We start from the raw sequence: 14,074 nt of genomic DNA, 5'->3' as shown, positions 1-14,074 counted from the left end.
CCAATTACAGTTTTTTTTTGAAGTTTACTTGACTGCGGTTTTCTGCACTGAGTTGACTGAGATTTTTACTGCAGATGATTGTCGAGCTGACAGGTGACACCATTTTTTCGACTCCAAACTGCCGCGTTTCTTCCTCTCGATTTAATATAGTCCCCGGTAGAAATGTATGAGCCCAGTCTGATTGTATTCGTGCTACAGGGCTGCTGAAACGAGCAATTAAAGCTCATATGGAATCTGGAAAGCATCGCCCATTAAATTCCACCTGGTACCCAAACACAAAGAGCAGAGGATGTTTCGATGTGGAGGCAATTGGAGAGCCAATCTGCAGTTAACAGAATGTGTTGAACATATTTAGGCTGCATCTGAATATAATGTGGCATTGATAACGTAAAGACAAGGAAATGAATAGTTCTTTTATGGTCAATCGTTGCTCTGATGTGTCATGTTTACTGATGGTAATAACACAAAATGACTGATACAAACTTGTTCGTGAACTGTGGATTCACGAAAAGCTTATTTTCCCGTTTGTTGTATTCAATGGACAGAAAACTCGTCGGGAACTTACTCGTTCCACAACTAATTGCATGAAATTAGTTTCTTAATTCGAACGATAACGAATATAAAGAAAGTTCAACTCCTTTTCAACTCTCTCCATCGCCTCGAAAGTCGTACACGGTTAGCAGAAGTTCCACTACTGTTCTTTATTTATGAGCACAGCGCACAAAGAGATTGCACATTGAAATAAAATGTAATTATATTAAGGTTAGGTCGGTTTCAATTGAACAATTAGTCAGAAGCTGTGTAAAGAGGGGCGTCGACATGAAATTATTACCAATATACATACTGCAAGCATGCAGAGGTGGAGGAACAGGTCATTTGGATTGAAGAGCCTGCATCGCTATTCAACAAGATTATTCCCATAATATGACTAACCTGCTTATATGGATTTTATCAGAATACTCACCTTTTCTACAAGACGTGATGTATTTTTAGTTACAGAGCAGGAATCAAGGACTTCGATGCAGCTGCAGATGGGGGGATCGATCTGAATCTGGAATCACCTGAATAAATATTTATTTGGAAATACAAGGTGGCGCTGCAAAATAACTTTCTTTGGTCGTAGAAATGTTAACATTTGCGTACCATGCATTTCGCTATTTGTGTTTGTTAATTCGAAATCCGGTACAAGGTAGAATGGCCAATAAAAATACACGGAAACTAGATCACTGTTGATATCTACAAACGTGACGCCGAATCCGTGGGAAAGCTGTAGAGTAAGTGGGATATATCTCTAAGTTTGACTGTACTATAAAATGGTAAATAATTGACGAGGTCTGGAATTTGCGCAATTTTCCAATATTATTATTTTCGTTTTGAAGTACCGAAGGAATAAAACTCATGAGGCATGAATCGGTTAACACGTCTATATTATTTAAATGTCATGGATTGAGAATGGTTTAAGTGGGAAAAGTGTCATTAATTCCAAGACGGTTTTGACCTGCAATAATCCTGACTCCGTTCACTCCTTCCTTCAATCTTCATTTATTTCCAGGTAACGTGGTGGCTATTCTGATTCTCTCCCGGGGCAAGTGCGGCCTCTCTGCGTGTATCACGATTTACCTGGTGGCTATGGCCGCGGCAGATCTATTGGTTCTGGTAGTTGATGTGATCCTATATGAATTGAATAGCATTTATTACCATGACTCGTTCCTGGACTTCACTCCAATCTGCAGTCTGAATTTCTTCCTCATATTTGCATCTATTGAATGTTCTGTCTGGTTCACTGTCGCTTTCACCTTTGATAGGTTTGTTGCCATTGGCTGCCCAAAATTAAGAATCAGATACTGCACCAAGAAAACCGCAACTGTTGTTGTGGCAACGATATTGGTACTCAGTATTTTCGAAAACGTTCCAATTTACTTTACCTTTGAACCTCGCGTCATAACGGGCAATATTTCGTGGTTCTGCAATGTAAAATCAACCCTCTATACTACCCCTATATGGGTTTCGTTTTTATGGTTCGACATAGCGTTAATGCCCTTCATTCCATTTCTCTTGATCCTGGTACTTAATGGTCTGACCATTAAGCACATTCTACTGACAAGCAGGGCCAGGAAGAGCCTCCGCAACAGCAGCAGCAACAGTGATCCAGAAATGACGAACCGAAGGAAATCTGTAGTTTTACTGCTAGCAATATCCAGTAGTTTTATACTATTGTGGATGTTAACTTTTGTTCATTATATATGTGTGCAAATTACAGAAATACAATACTTGCACACAGATTACAATGACCCTTTCACAATCATGGAACAAGTTGGATATATGTTGCAGCATTTAAGTTCCTGTACAAATACCATCATCTACGCTGTGTCCCAAACGAAATTCAGAGAACAATTAAAGGACCTGTTTAAATATCCGCTGGTTATGATAACTAAGGGACATAAACAGAATGCCTGCATCCATCCAGAATTGACAAGAGACAGCCGAAATAAGCTTCCACCTTAATTTGGTAAAAGGTACAACAGCCAGTATTGTGATTGATTATCCACAAACACATTTCGGACGAGTGTACCGTCGATACTGCAGGGAAATTGCTGCTACCTTCATTGAATTCGGCTCTGTCCCTAGCAATTTCATAGTTCCCGTCGTCAGTTCAACTCATTATTGGCTATCGTGTCATGGTTAAGGCTGATAATTTTCACGAAAATGACACCTATTCAAGTCTACATTAATCAATAAAGGATCACTAATGACAAAATAGTCAAGATTTTCTCGGGTATCTTTCATATCATCACTATTCGTGGAACTTATGGTTCGATATTATATATTAGAGATGAGATAACACTACCTCTCTGTTGTCAAGCAGGGCGCTTATTTTAAGCTATTATCAGAAATGTAAGACATGAGTGAAAGCGACGTTACTTCATGGATAAAGCAACTGATTCACAGTGACAGTTTCAGTGTGCTGCACATTCTATGGAATTCAAAGAGAAATGGAAAAGGTGCAAATCCGTCTGCTGCTGCCGAATAGAAGCCGAAAGCAACTTTCACCCCAACGTTACTCGCGTTCTCTCTTTCAATAACAGCCTGGTATTAAATATGTTCGACAATGCAGCTCGAACCATATTCGATAAAAGCAGTTCTTACGGACGATTTTGTGTTGTTAGAAGAAAACCTTCTGTCTGAATGTATTGGACAAAGTTTCGGCACGTAAAAAAATCATAAGCACCCTCAATGACTTTCCCCCATCACGTTCCTATGATACAATTCAATAGCTTGGGCTGTAAACCGGCTTTCATTTACCCACCTACTTGTTCTAACGGAGTGTGAAGGTTATGAAGCATAAGAATTAAACTCTCTTCAGACACGCTGCCTCCGTGCAGTTCAAAGCTGATCATGGATGGTAAAACCAATGCCGCTTAAATTATACATTTCTAACACAATTATGCAGAGCATTGTTGGGACTGGAGCTGGAATATTGTGTAAGGCCTGATCTCATTTCCTCTAGCCCAATTCTCCGCATGTGCGTCACATGGAGTGTAGCTGAAGGTTATCCATTGACTCCTGACACGACAGGTAATGTTGGGAACTCTCAGCAGGTCAGACCGTATCGGGGGAGGGCGGGAGCAAACGGAGTTATTGCTTCAAGTCAAGACTTGACGACCTGAGGAAGGGTTTTTGCCTTTATAGGTCAGCCCTGTTTCTCTTCCCCCAGAGGTGGCCAGGCCTGTTGAGGATTTCCATCATTTTCTGTTTATATATTTCCTTTGATTTCTAACATCTGCGTTTTTTTTGTTTTGTTTTCAGTTCATCAGACAGGAATGTTTCCTGAGAGGAGAGGTGAAGCAGACTGGGTTTATACCCTTCTGAATACAGAAGAATGAGAGATGATCTAAAATAAATCTTACAGGGTTGGCAGGGTAGAGGCAGGGTTAATGGTTGGAATGTATTCTGGAGGGGGAGGTAAAAAATCTGTGGTCATTGTAAATGCCGGTAAGAGCGACACAGGTCGAAAAAGGGATGAGCTCAAAATGAATTTAAAAAGCTAGGATCTAAATTTAGAAGGGAGCACTTCACAGGTAGTCACTCAGGAATGCTTCTTCAACCATGCGCTGGTCAATATACAAAGATGAGACCGGATGAATGTGTGGCAAAAGAGAGAGTAATACCTTCAGCCGACCATGTCAGTTTTCCGGAGAGTGAACATGCAGAAAGCATCTGGTCCGGATGGTGTCCCTGGCCGTGTCCTTACATCCCGTGCAGAGCAGCTGGCAGGGATGTTGCAGGCATTTTTACCCTCTCCCTCTTCAATCTGAGATTTCTAGCTACTTTAAGAAGCCCATTATCATCCCGGTACCCAAAAAAAAAGGTAACGTGCCTTAATGACTACCGCCCGGTGGCTCCGACATCCACCATCATGAAGTGCTTCCAGAGGCTGGTGATGACGCGCATTAGCTCCAGCCTCCCAGACAACCTCGACCCGCTACAATTCGGAGATACAAGAGATTCTGCAGATGCTGGAATCTGTAGCAACACACACAAAATGCTGGAGGAACGCAGCAGGTCAAGCAACATCTATGGAGGGGAAAAAAAGGTGGCATCCATCGTTAACGACCCTAAAAACTCGGTAAATGCCCTCTTCATATTACTGCCATCGGGGAGGTACAGGAGCCTGAAGACCCACCCTCAGCGTTTCAGGAACAGCTTCACGTCATCAGATTTTTGAATGGCCCAGGAACCCATGAAAACAACCTCGTTATTCCTATTTTGCAATTATTTATATTTGTAACTTACAGTAATTTTTATGTCTTTATATCTTGCATCGTACTGCTGCCGCAAAACAACAAATTTCACGACATTTGTCAGTGATAATAAAGCTGATTCTGATTCTGATTCTGATTCTGATGTTTCCGGTGGAAACCCTTCATCAGGAATGGAAAGCAAGAGGGCAGAAGCCAGAATAAAAAGGCAGGGGGAGGAGAACAAGCTGACGGGTGATAGGAGAGTCCAGGTGAGAGGGGCAAGGTAAGTGGTTGGAGGAGGGGGGGGTGGTAAAATGGAATGGTGTGAGAAGCGGAGAGATAATAGGTGGAAGAGGTAAAAGTGCTGAAGAGGAAGAAATCCGGCAGGAGAGGACAGTAGACCATGGAAGAGAGGGAAGGAGGTGGGGATTGAGGAGGTGATGGGCAGGTCGTGAGGGCGGGGGGATGGGAAAGAGAAGGGGTGAGGGTCCACAGTAATGATGGAAAACGAAGGGGGGAAAGGCGGGGGGAACAGAGGGGTGTGGTTACCGGAAGTGAGAGAAATCGATGTTGAGGACGTCAGGTTGGAGACTACCAAGGCGGAATATGAGAGGTTGCTCCTACAATCTGCGTCTGGCCTCAGACCTTGAGACCAGACACAGGTTGTCGGAGCAAGATCAAAGATTCCTTGGTATCCTCCAATCTGACGCCATCAACATCCAGTTTTGTAACTCGGTAACCACTCCCCTCTATTTACCCCTTCCCCACGTTTTATTCCCTCATTCCTGTTGTCTCCTCACCTCTTCACTTACACCTCCACCGCCCTTAGGACCTGCCCATTAGCTCCCGCTCATTCGCCAACTCCTTCCCTTTATTCAATGGTCTTCGTCCTTCTCTACTGGATTCTTTCTTCTTCAGCCTTTTGCTTCTTCCCCCATCACCTCTCAGCTTCTCACATCATCCTCTTTCATCACCTTCCCCCACCCACTTACCTTTCCCCCTCTCACCTGGACTCACCTATCACCCGCCAGCTAGTGCTCCTCCCCCTCCCCATCCTCCTGCCTTTTTATTCTGGCTTCTGCCCTCTTCTTACCCAGTCCTGATAAAGGGTTTCGACCCGAAATATCGACTGTCTGTTTCCCTCCATTGATGCTGCCTGACCGGCTGAGTTCCTCCGGCATTTTACGTGCGTTACCACTGCAATTCACCTACCGCTGTTACAGCTCCAGAGCGGACGCCATCTCCCTGGCAAAACAGTCATCTCTGGAGCATCTGGACAGTAAAGAGACCTACGTTAGACTATTGTTTATTGAGTACAGATCCGCGTTCACTACCATAATTCGAAGTACTCATCACCAAACTCCTAGAACTGGCACTCGACTTTCTGATCAACAGACTGCAATCAGCAAGGACAGGAAGAAAAATCCCTAGATTCTGCAGTAACTTCATCCACAAGTTTGCAGATGATACCAGCGTAGTGGGACGAATCTCAAATAACGATGAGTCCGAATACAGGAAGGGGACCGAGAGCCGAGATGCATGGTATCATGATAATAACCTTTCCCTTAATATCAGCAAAACAAGAGAGCTGGTCATTGGCTTCAGGAAGGAGGGTGCACACTCTCCGGTTTATATCAATGGTGCTGACTCGACGTTGAAACCCTCTCGTTGAAAGCTCCAAGTTTCTGGGAGTGAACATCACCAATGGCCTGTCCTTGCCCAATCACGGAGACCACGGTCAAGTAATAGCACCAGCCCCTCTACTTCCTTATCAGGCTAAAGAGATTTAGCATGTCCCCTTTGTTGACCCTCACCAATTTTCATCGATGCACCCTAGAAAGCATCCTATGGAGATGCCTCACACCTTGTTATGGTAGCTGCTCTTCCCGTGACCACAAGAAACTGCAAAGAGTTGTGAACACAGCTCAGTACAGCACCGAAGCCAGCCTCCCCTCCATGGACCCTTGTCTACACTTCTCGCTGTCTCGGTAGAGCAGCCAGCATTATCAAACATCCCCATCCTCCCCAGACATTCTCTATATCCCACAACACACACCCACCACCCACCCCCCACCCCAATCGGGCAGGAGATACAGCAGCCTGAAAGCAAGTACCACCACCCTCAAGGGCAGCTTCTATTCTGCTTATATAAGACTAATGAACGGTCCAACAATACAATAAAATGGACTCTTGACCTCACAATCTACCTCACTATGGCCTTGCACCTTATTGTCTACGTGCTCTACAATTTCTTTGTTACTGTATCAGAGTCAGAATCAGAATCGGGTTTATTATCACTGACATGTTTTTCAGTAGCAGCAGTACAGTGAAAGTCATAAAGACATAAAGTTACCATAAGTTACAAAAATAAATAAATAGTGCAAAAGAGAAATAACGAGTTGGTGTTCATGGGTTCCTCGAGCATTCAGAAATCTGACGGCGGAGGGGAAAAAGCTGTTCCTGAAACGTTGAGTGCGGGTCTTCAGGCTTCTGTACCTCCTCCCCAATGGTAGTAACGTTAAGAGAGCGCGTCCCCGACGGTGAGAGTCCTTAATGATGGATGCCGCTTTCTTGAGGCCTTGCCTCTAGAAGATGTCCTAGATGGTAGGGAGGGTTGTGCACATGCTGGATGTGGCTGAGTCTACAACCCTCGGCAGCCTCTTTCAAGCCTGAACACTGGAGCCTCCATACCAGCTGGTGATACAACGTCAGAATGCTCTCCACCGTACATTGATAGAAATTTGCAAGAGTCTTAGTGACATTCCAAATCTCCTCAAACTCCCAATGAATTAGAGCCGCTGATGTGCCTTCTTTGTGATTGCATCAATGTGTTTGGCCCAAGATCGATCCTCTGAGGTCTTGACACGCAGGAAATTGAAGCTGCTCACCCTTTCCATCGCTGACCGCTCAATGAGGACTCGTGTGTGTTCTCCCGACTTCCTCTTCCTGAAGTCCATAATCAATTCCTTAGTCTTGCAGATGTTGAGTACGAGGTGGTTCTTGCGACACCACTGAACCGACAGATCTACCTCGCTCCTGTACGCCTCCTCGTTGCCATCTGAGATTCTGCCAACAGTGGCGTCATCTGTGAATTTATAGATGGTGTTTGAGTTGTGCCTAGCCACACTCATGAGTACAGAGAGAGTAGAGCAGTGGGCTCAGCACGCATGCTTGTTGTGCGCCTGTATTGATTGTCAGTGAGGAGTAGAATAAGATAACACCTCATTCTGCATTGTTATTGTTTTTCCCCGTACTACTTCATTCCATTGTTGTAAGGAAATGATATGTTTGGTCGGCATGTAAGTCAAGATTTTCACTGTACCTCAGTACATCTGACAATAATAAACCAATTTACCAATTTATCATGACGACCATCAAATACCTACTTACACTAATCCCATTTGTCAGTACTTGGTCTATCGCCACTGATGCTGGTCCATGTACTTCTTAAATTTCGTGCAGGTACCTGTGTCCGCGACCTTCTCAGAATTCAGCAACCCTCTGGGTGGGAAATTAAGTTTTCCTCAGATCACACCTGAAACCTCTGTCCTCTGGACTTCGACGTCTCTGCCAAAGAGAAAGGTTTAGTAATGTCTAATCTAACTGTTTCCCACATAATTATGCATTCTCAATCAGATACTCCCTCCACCTCCTCTGCTCCAAGGAGAACAAACCCAGCCCATTAAGTTTCTATTAATGGCTGAAATGTTCCATTCCAGGACAACTTCTCCAATGCAATCACGCCCATTCTATAGTGTGACGACTCGGCCTGCACACGATATTCAAGCTGTGGCCTAACCAGTGTTTTATAAAGTCGAATGAACAGCTCCCCGTTCACGCACTTGTCTCGGGAAGTTAAGCTTCCCACATGGGTTGTTCACCATCCTGTATACATGAGCTGCCACCTTCTGGGATCATTGGACTTGTACACCAAGGATCCGTTGTTCTTCAATAAAGCCCATGGGACACTGGCCCCATTCAACGGTCTGTTTTGGAGTTTCAAAGTGATTAAGAGCGAGGACTGTCCCATCAACTATTCCGTTCTTGAACCAACCGGCAATGCCTGAATCACTAAAGTTTAGCAACCCTATGACCACTTTGATCACTTTGCACTAAAAAGGACTTCTTTTGTTCTAATTGTGTTCTTTTTTTTGTAAATTTGACTACAATTTATGTGTAATTTATTCTTGCGAATGCTGCTTGTAAGATACAACGTGCCTGTGATGCTGTTCCTACATCTGTTCAGACATACAGTATACTTGTACGGTGACAATAAACTCGACATCCACTTATACAAGGGACTGCAGATGTTGTCGTCTGAAGCAAAAAAAAAGCTGGAGGTACTCGGCGGGTCGAGTAACATCTGCGGAGACAAGGGATGGTCGACGTTTCGAGACGAGACCCTGCATCAGGTCCTGTATTTAGGATCTCGACCCAAAGCTCCGACTATCTCTGACTCCACAACTGCTGCTCGAACCACTGAGTTCCTCAAAAATTGTATTGTTTTTGCTTCAAAACCATGTGCCTCCATTTTACCTTATTTGACTTTGCATTCTATTTGATCTGGCCGGATTTTTTCTTCACGATGAACCTCCGCAGGAATATATGGTCCACTCTTTCGGTTTAGTTAAGATAACCCTCCGAATGAGTGCTGTGGCCTCGTTAAAAAAACAGCTGTGCTTCTACCAATACAAGTAAAATTAATTGCATCAGCAAACAAACTTTTCTGACAACGTTTATAGAATTGCAGCTGTGAAGGCAAATTAATGTTAGTCATTCAATCCTCTATAATTCACCTTAATAAGCAAAATATTTTACTCATCATATTCCTCACAACCATATGGAAATAGGAAAACTAAGTTTATCTGAGGATTTTCTCTGAGGATTCGAATGAAAACAGCTGTACCGTTTATTTGTTCAACCAGGTGTGATTAATCCAATTATTACCTGAACTAATTACCTCATGCATAAGTGCTCAAACGGATGAACCGTCTTCACAGCAATGAATCTCATCCATACCTGATCACACCGAAACGTCCGTCAGTAAAGAAATGCCGCTCTCTATAATCCCACAGATTGAGAGAATTTACTACCCCATTCTTGCACTGATTGGCGTCCCAGGTAAATTTGTGACAGTTACTCCTTGCCGTGTATTGTAAATTTGTCTGTATTACTGCTCTTGCTGCAGATCCATTAATCAGTTTATTCAGGTTTTCTTCGCAAGTTCTTAATGCGATTTAATCACTGTGTAGATACATGAAAGCACCAGTTTCCATGATGGTTTTTAATGTATTTTTCGATGCTACTTATTGTATCTGGAGGTATTACGTCTCGTAATCTGAAAGCGGATGTCAGAATAACAAATATACCACTTAGCTATTCACAGTAATTGGAATTCAGTTTAATTTCAATGTGCTGTTCATGTCTTCTTGCGTTATAACAACGCATTTATACAGGTTAAGTAGCGGAAACATTCAAGGCACTTCCAGCATCTATATACTCAATATAGAGGCTGAGGCAATAACTTACACCTCAGACATCGTGTGTATGATTGGTGGTGGGGCAGGGGTGTAGTGTTTGTAGATTTGGGTAGATTGTGATTTCTGGTGAGCGCTGATTTCCCATTAGTAAAATTAACCTAATCGGTTTTCTTTTCTGACAAAATGAAATATTTCCAAACTTTTCAAGCATTCGTGAAGATAATTATTTAATATAATCATTAACGATCTGAAAATGACACCTCAAAGAATATTAACAGAAAGCTGCCACATCAAGAACCATGCAAGCAATGAAAGACTAGAAACCATGCAGTCGGTAATAACTCAAACAAATCGTCCCCATGCTTGATTCATATCGACTATAAAGAGTGGGGCATACAGATTGTGCTGGTGGAACAAATCTTTTAAAACAAAGTAAACGATAAAGTGGAGGGATCATCATTCAAAGATGTAATCTATAAACTAATGTAAACAGCTTTTTGAATTGATGTTACATATTTTCCTTTGCCTTTGTGTAAACGTGATGCTGTAGTTTGCTCCATGTTGGCCAAGATATATGTTTACCTGAAAAATGAAGAGACCCCTAGGTCACAAACTTCAAAGGAAATAAACGAAAATTTGCCAGAATCAAAAGTTTCCTCATTTGCTTTTGGGACTAACCTTGTGAACTAGTACACATATCGAAAAATGAATTTACCATCTACTAGGAAAATTCCAGTGCAAACTGAGCTGTAATGTTTGCAACGAGCGTGAAGACCTTCGGTAGATTGATCATGAGAACATGAATGTTACTTTTGTAGTTTAGTTGTAGCATAGAACATTTTTTGAATGTATTTAAGCTTGCTCGTTTTCGTCGGTACTAACAGGGAACAGATATGATTATGGTTAATGAAAATAACTTATATTGTGATTCTAATGTATCGTTCTCGTGATGGAGATAAACGAAAACAAAAGTCTGTGTGCTTGTTGGTAATCAGCATTTATCAGGAATTCAAGAGAAATGAGTTTACTGCAAAAAAAAGATTAAATTAGGGAACTATTGAGTGATTCTGAGTGTTTAGTTCTTACAATAACTCCACACAGACAATGGGGTTATTTCAATAATTTGTTACTTCCTCGATTAGTGATTCGTTAAAATGTTTATTACTCGATTTCTGCGCTGACTGATCCATCTGGGCAGATTTTACTTCGGCCAAGAGTACATAACGAGTGGTGTTGCAACAAGAATCATTTACTTCAATGAAAATGACAGGCAGAAATTAGATATCTTTATTAGTCACATGTACATCGAAGCACACAGTGAAATGCATCTTTTGCGTAGAGTGTTTTGGGGGCAGCCCGCAAGTATCGCCACGCTTCCGGCGCCAACATAGCACGCCCACAACTTCCTAACCTGTACGTCTTAGAATGTGGGAGGAAACCGGAGCACCCGGAGGAAACCCACGCTGACAGGGGGAGAACGTACAAACTCCTTACAGACAGCGGCCGGAATTGAACCTGGGTCCATGGCGCTGTATGGCGTTACGCGAACCGCTAAATGCCCCGTTTTAAACAAGTATCAATTTTATAACTCTCCAAGTTTGTTATTACTTCCCACGAAACCAAAAGATAAAATATCAGGAAATATACAAAATATGCCGATAGTTCCATCGCAACTCTTTATACTCTTTATTATGGCCGATCATTAAAACCCCCAGGCGACGTTTTGTTACCTTGGAAATATTATCCCGTTTTGAAGCAAAGATTAATCGTTGAGAAAATTAAAATGACCGCCATGTGTAACCAGCCGGTGACTCGTGGTGAACCCAGTATCGATCCAAATGAATTTCACCACCTTAGACGAAGCAAAAGAATATCTAACAGCGAGGCAGCATGAGAGGTCTAGAATAAAAGCTTCAAATGACGTTTTTCTTTTCTGAAGAATTTTGTGAATTCTGAATTTCCATCCACGTTTTCTGCTTTTACAGGTAACTTACTGGCGATTGTGATTCTATCCCGTGGGAAGTGTGGTCTTTCGAAATGCATCACTCGTTACATGATTGCAATGGCTGTGGCAGATCTACTGGTGATAATATTTGATGTCATATTGTACGAGATTAATGATAAGTATTTTGCACGTTCTTTCGTGGATTACACTCCCGTTTGTAGCCTCAAAATCGCGCTAGTTTTTGCAGCCATTGATTGCTCAGTCTGGCTAACTGTTGCCTTCACATTTGATCGATTCATCGCCATTTGTTGTCAGAAGCTGAGAGCAAAGTACTGCACTGAGAAAACTGCAGCCACAGTTATTATGATTGTGTTTGGATTTAGCCTTGTACAAAACATCCCGATTTACTTTGAAAATGAACACCGAAAAATTATTGACGATGTTCCCTGGTTTTGCAAAGTGAAGTCGCACCTCTCTGGTTTTACTCTCTGGGTTGCATACTTCTTTTTTGACATCACCTTAACTCCGTTTGCGCCATTTCTGTTACTTGTGCTACTTAATGCTTTGACCACCCGGCATATTTTACGGGCCAGTAGGATAAGGAAAGGGCTCTGGGGAGACGGGAGTGGTGAAGATTGCAATGATCCAGAGATTGTGAACCGCAGAAAATCGATCATATTACTGCTCTCTATCTCAAGCTGTTTTATACTTCTATGGATGGTAACATTTATACATTACATCTGCACACAACTTGCAGGCTTTCAGTTCATGCTCACAGATTATAATGATCCGTTCGCCATCATGGAACACACTGGGTATATGCTTCAGTGCCTGAGTTCGTGCACAAACACATTTATTTATGCAGTGGCTCAGGCTAAGTTCAGAGAATCATTAGCGAATGCTATTAAATATCCTTTCACTCTCCTGGTTAAAATCATGGGCTAGTGAATTCAGAATATAACGTAATCTATTTGCAGACTAGAGATCGAGTAGCATATATTATGATCTCTTATCCAAATCCATGCTCATAATACAATTGTTTCCATGGAGCATGGATGACACAGAGGTTGGGGCCTTTTTAAATTACCTGATCGAAGGGTATATACATACATACATATACGTGTGTGTGTGTGAGAGAGAGAGCGAGAGAGAGAGAGAGCGAGAGAGAGAGAATATTAAAGTCGTTTATATGAGGTGAATTGGATTTTAACAGCATAAAATTTGCAATGTCCATTGTTATAGACGCCAAGGTTGGTATCTCCAAATTAGGTCATGCACCTAATTTATATATATATATATAAATCAGGTGTATAACTTAATTTGGAAATCCAAACCTTGGCGACTACAACAATGGACATTGCAAATTTTATGCCGTTAAAATCCAGTTGATCCCGTGTAAACAACTTTAATATACAGTACTTAACGTGTTTCTTCTTTCACACTTGAAATTACGTCAACTAGATTTACTAATAATCCAATACAATTGAAAACTATTCTGTCTGCACATCATTTTCCTTCCCCTGTTCTCCCCCTTCCTCCCCCACACACCCCACCCCCAATAAGTGGTTAAATAATGCACCATGTTACAGTATCATGGTGGTGCAAATGCAGTTAAAAAACATCTTCGATGGGACCTTTGTATGGATGATAGCAAATCGACCTTTCATTTTACATTCCACCTCTCTGAATAAAATATTTTGCATTTGATGATGGTGTTTTTGTTATTGTGTGTTTATTTAAACCAGGAGAAATCTGGTTATTGCGAAATGTGTGCAATGTTTCTTTTCAATAGTCAGAACTATTGACAGAGCTATGTCATCTGTTACCATACCTTCTGTTAGTTACATCCATGCAGGAAAGCAGGTATCTTTTTTTGTTACATAAGTGTATAAGGTGTCCCTGGCTGG

The sequence above is a fragment of the Pristis pectinata genome, chromosome 34, assembly GCF_009764475.1.
Source record: "Pristis pectinata isolate sPriPec2 chromosome 34, sPriPec2.1.pri, whole genome shotgun sequence".
Lineage (NCBI taxonomy): Eukaryota > Metazoa > Chordata > Chondrichthyes > Rhinopristiformes > Pristidae > Pristis > Pristis pectinata.
Note: the sequence above shows the minus strand (reverse complement) of the source record.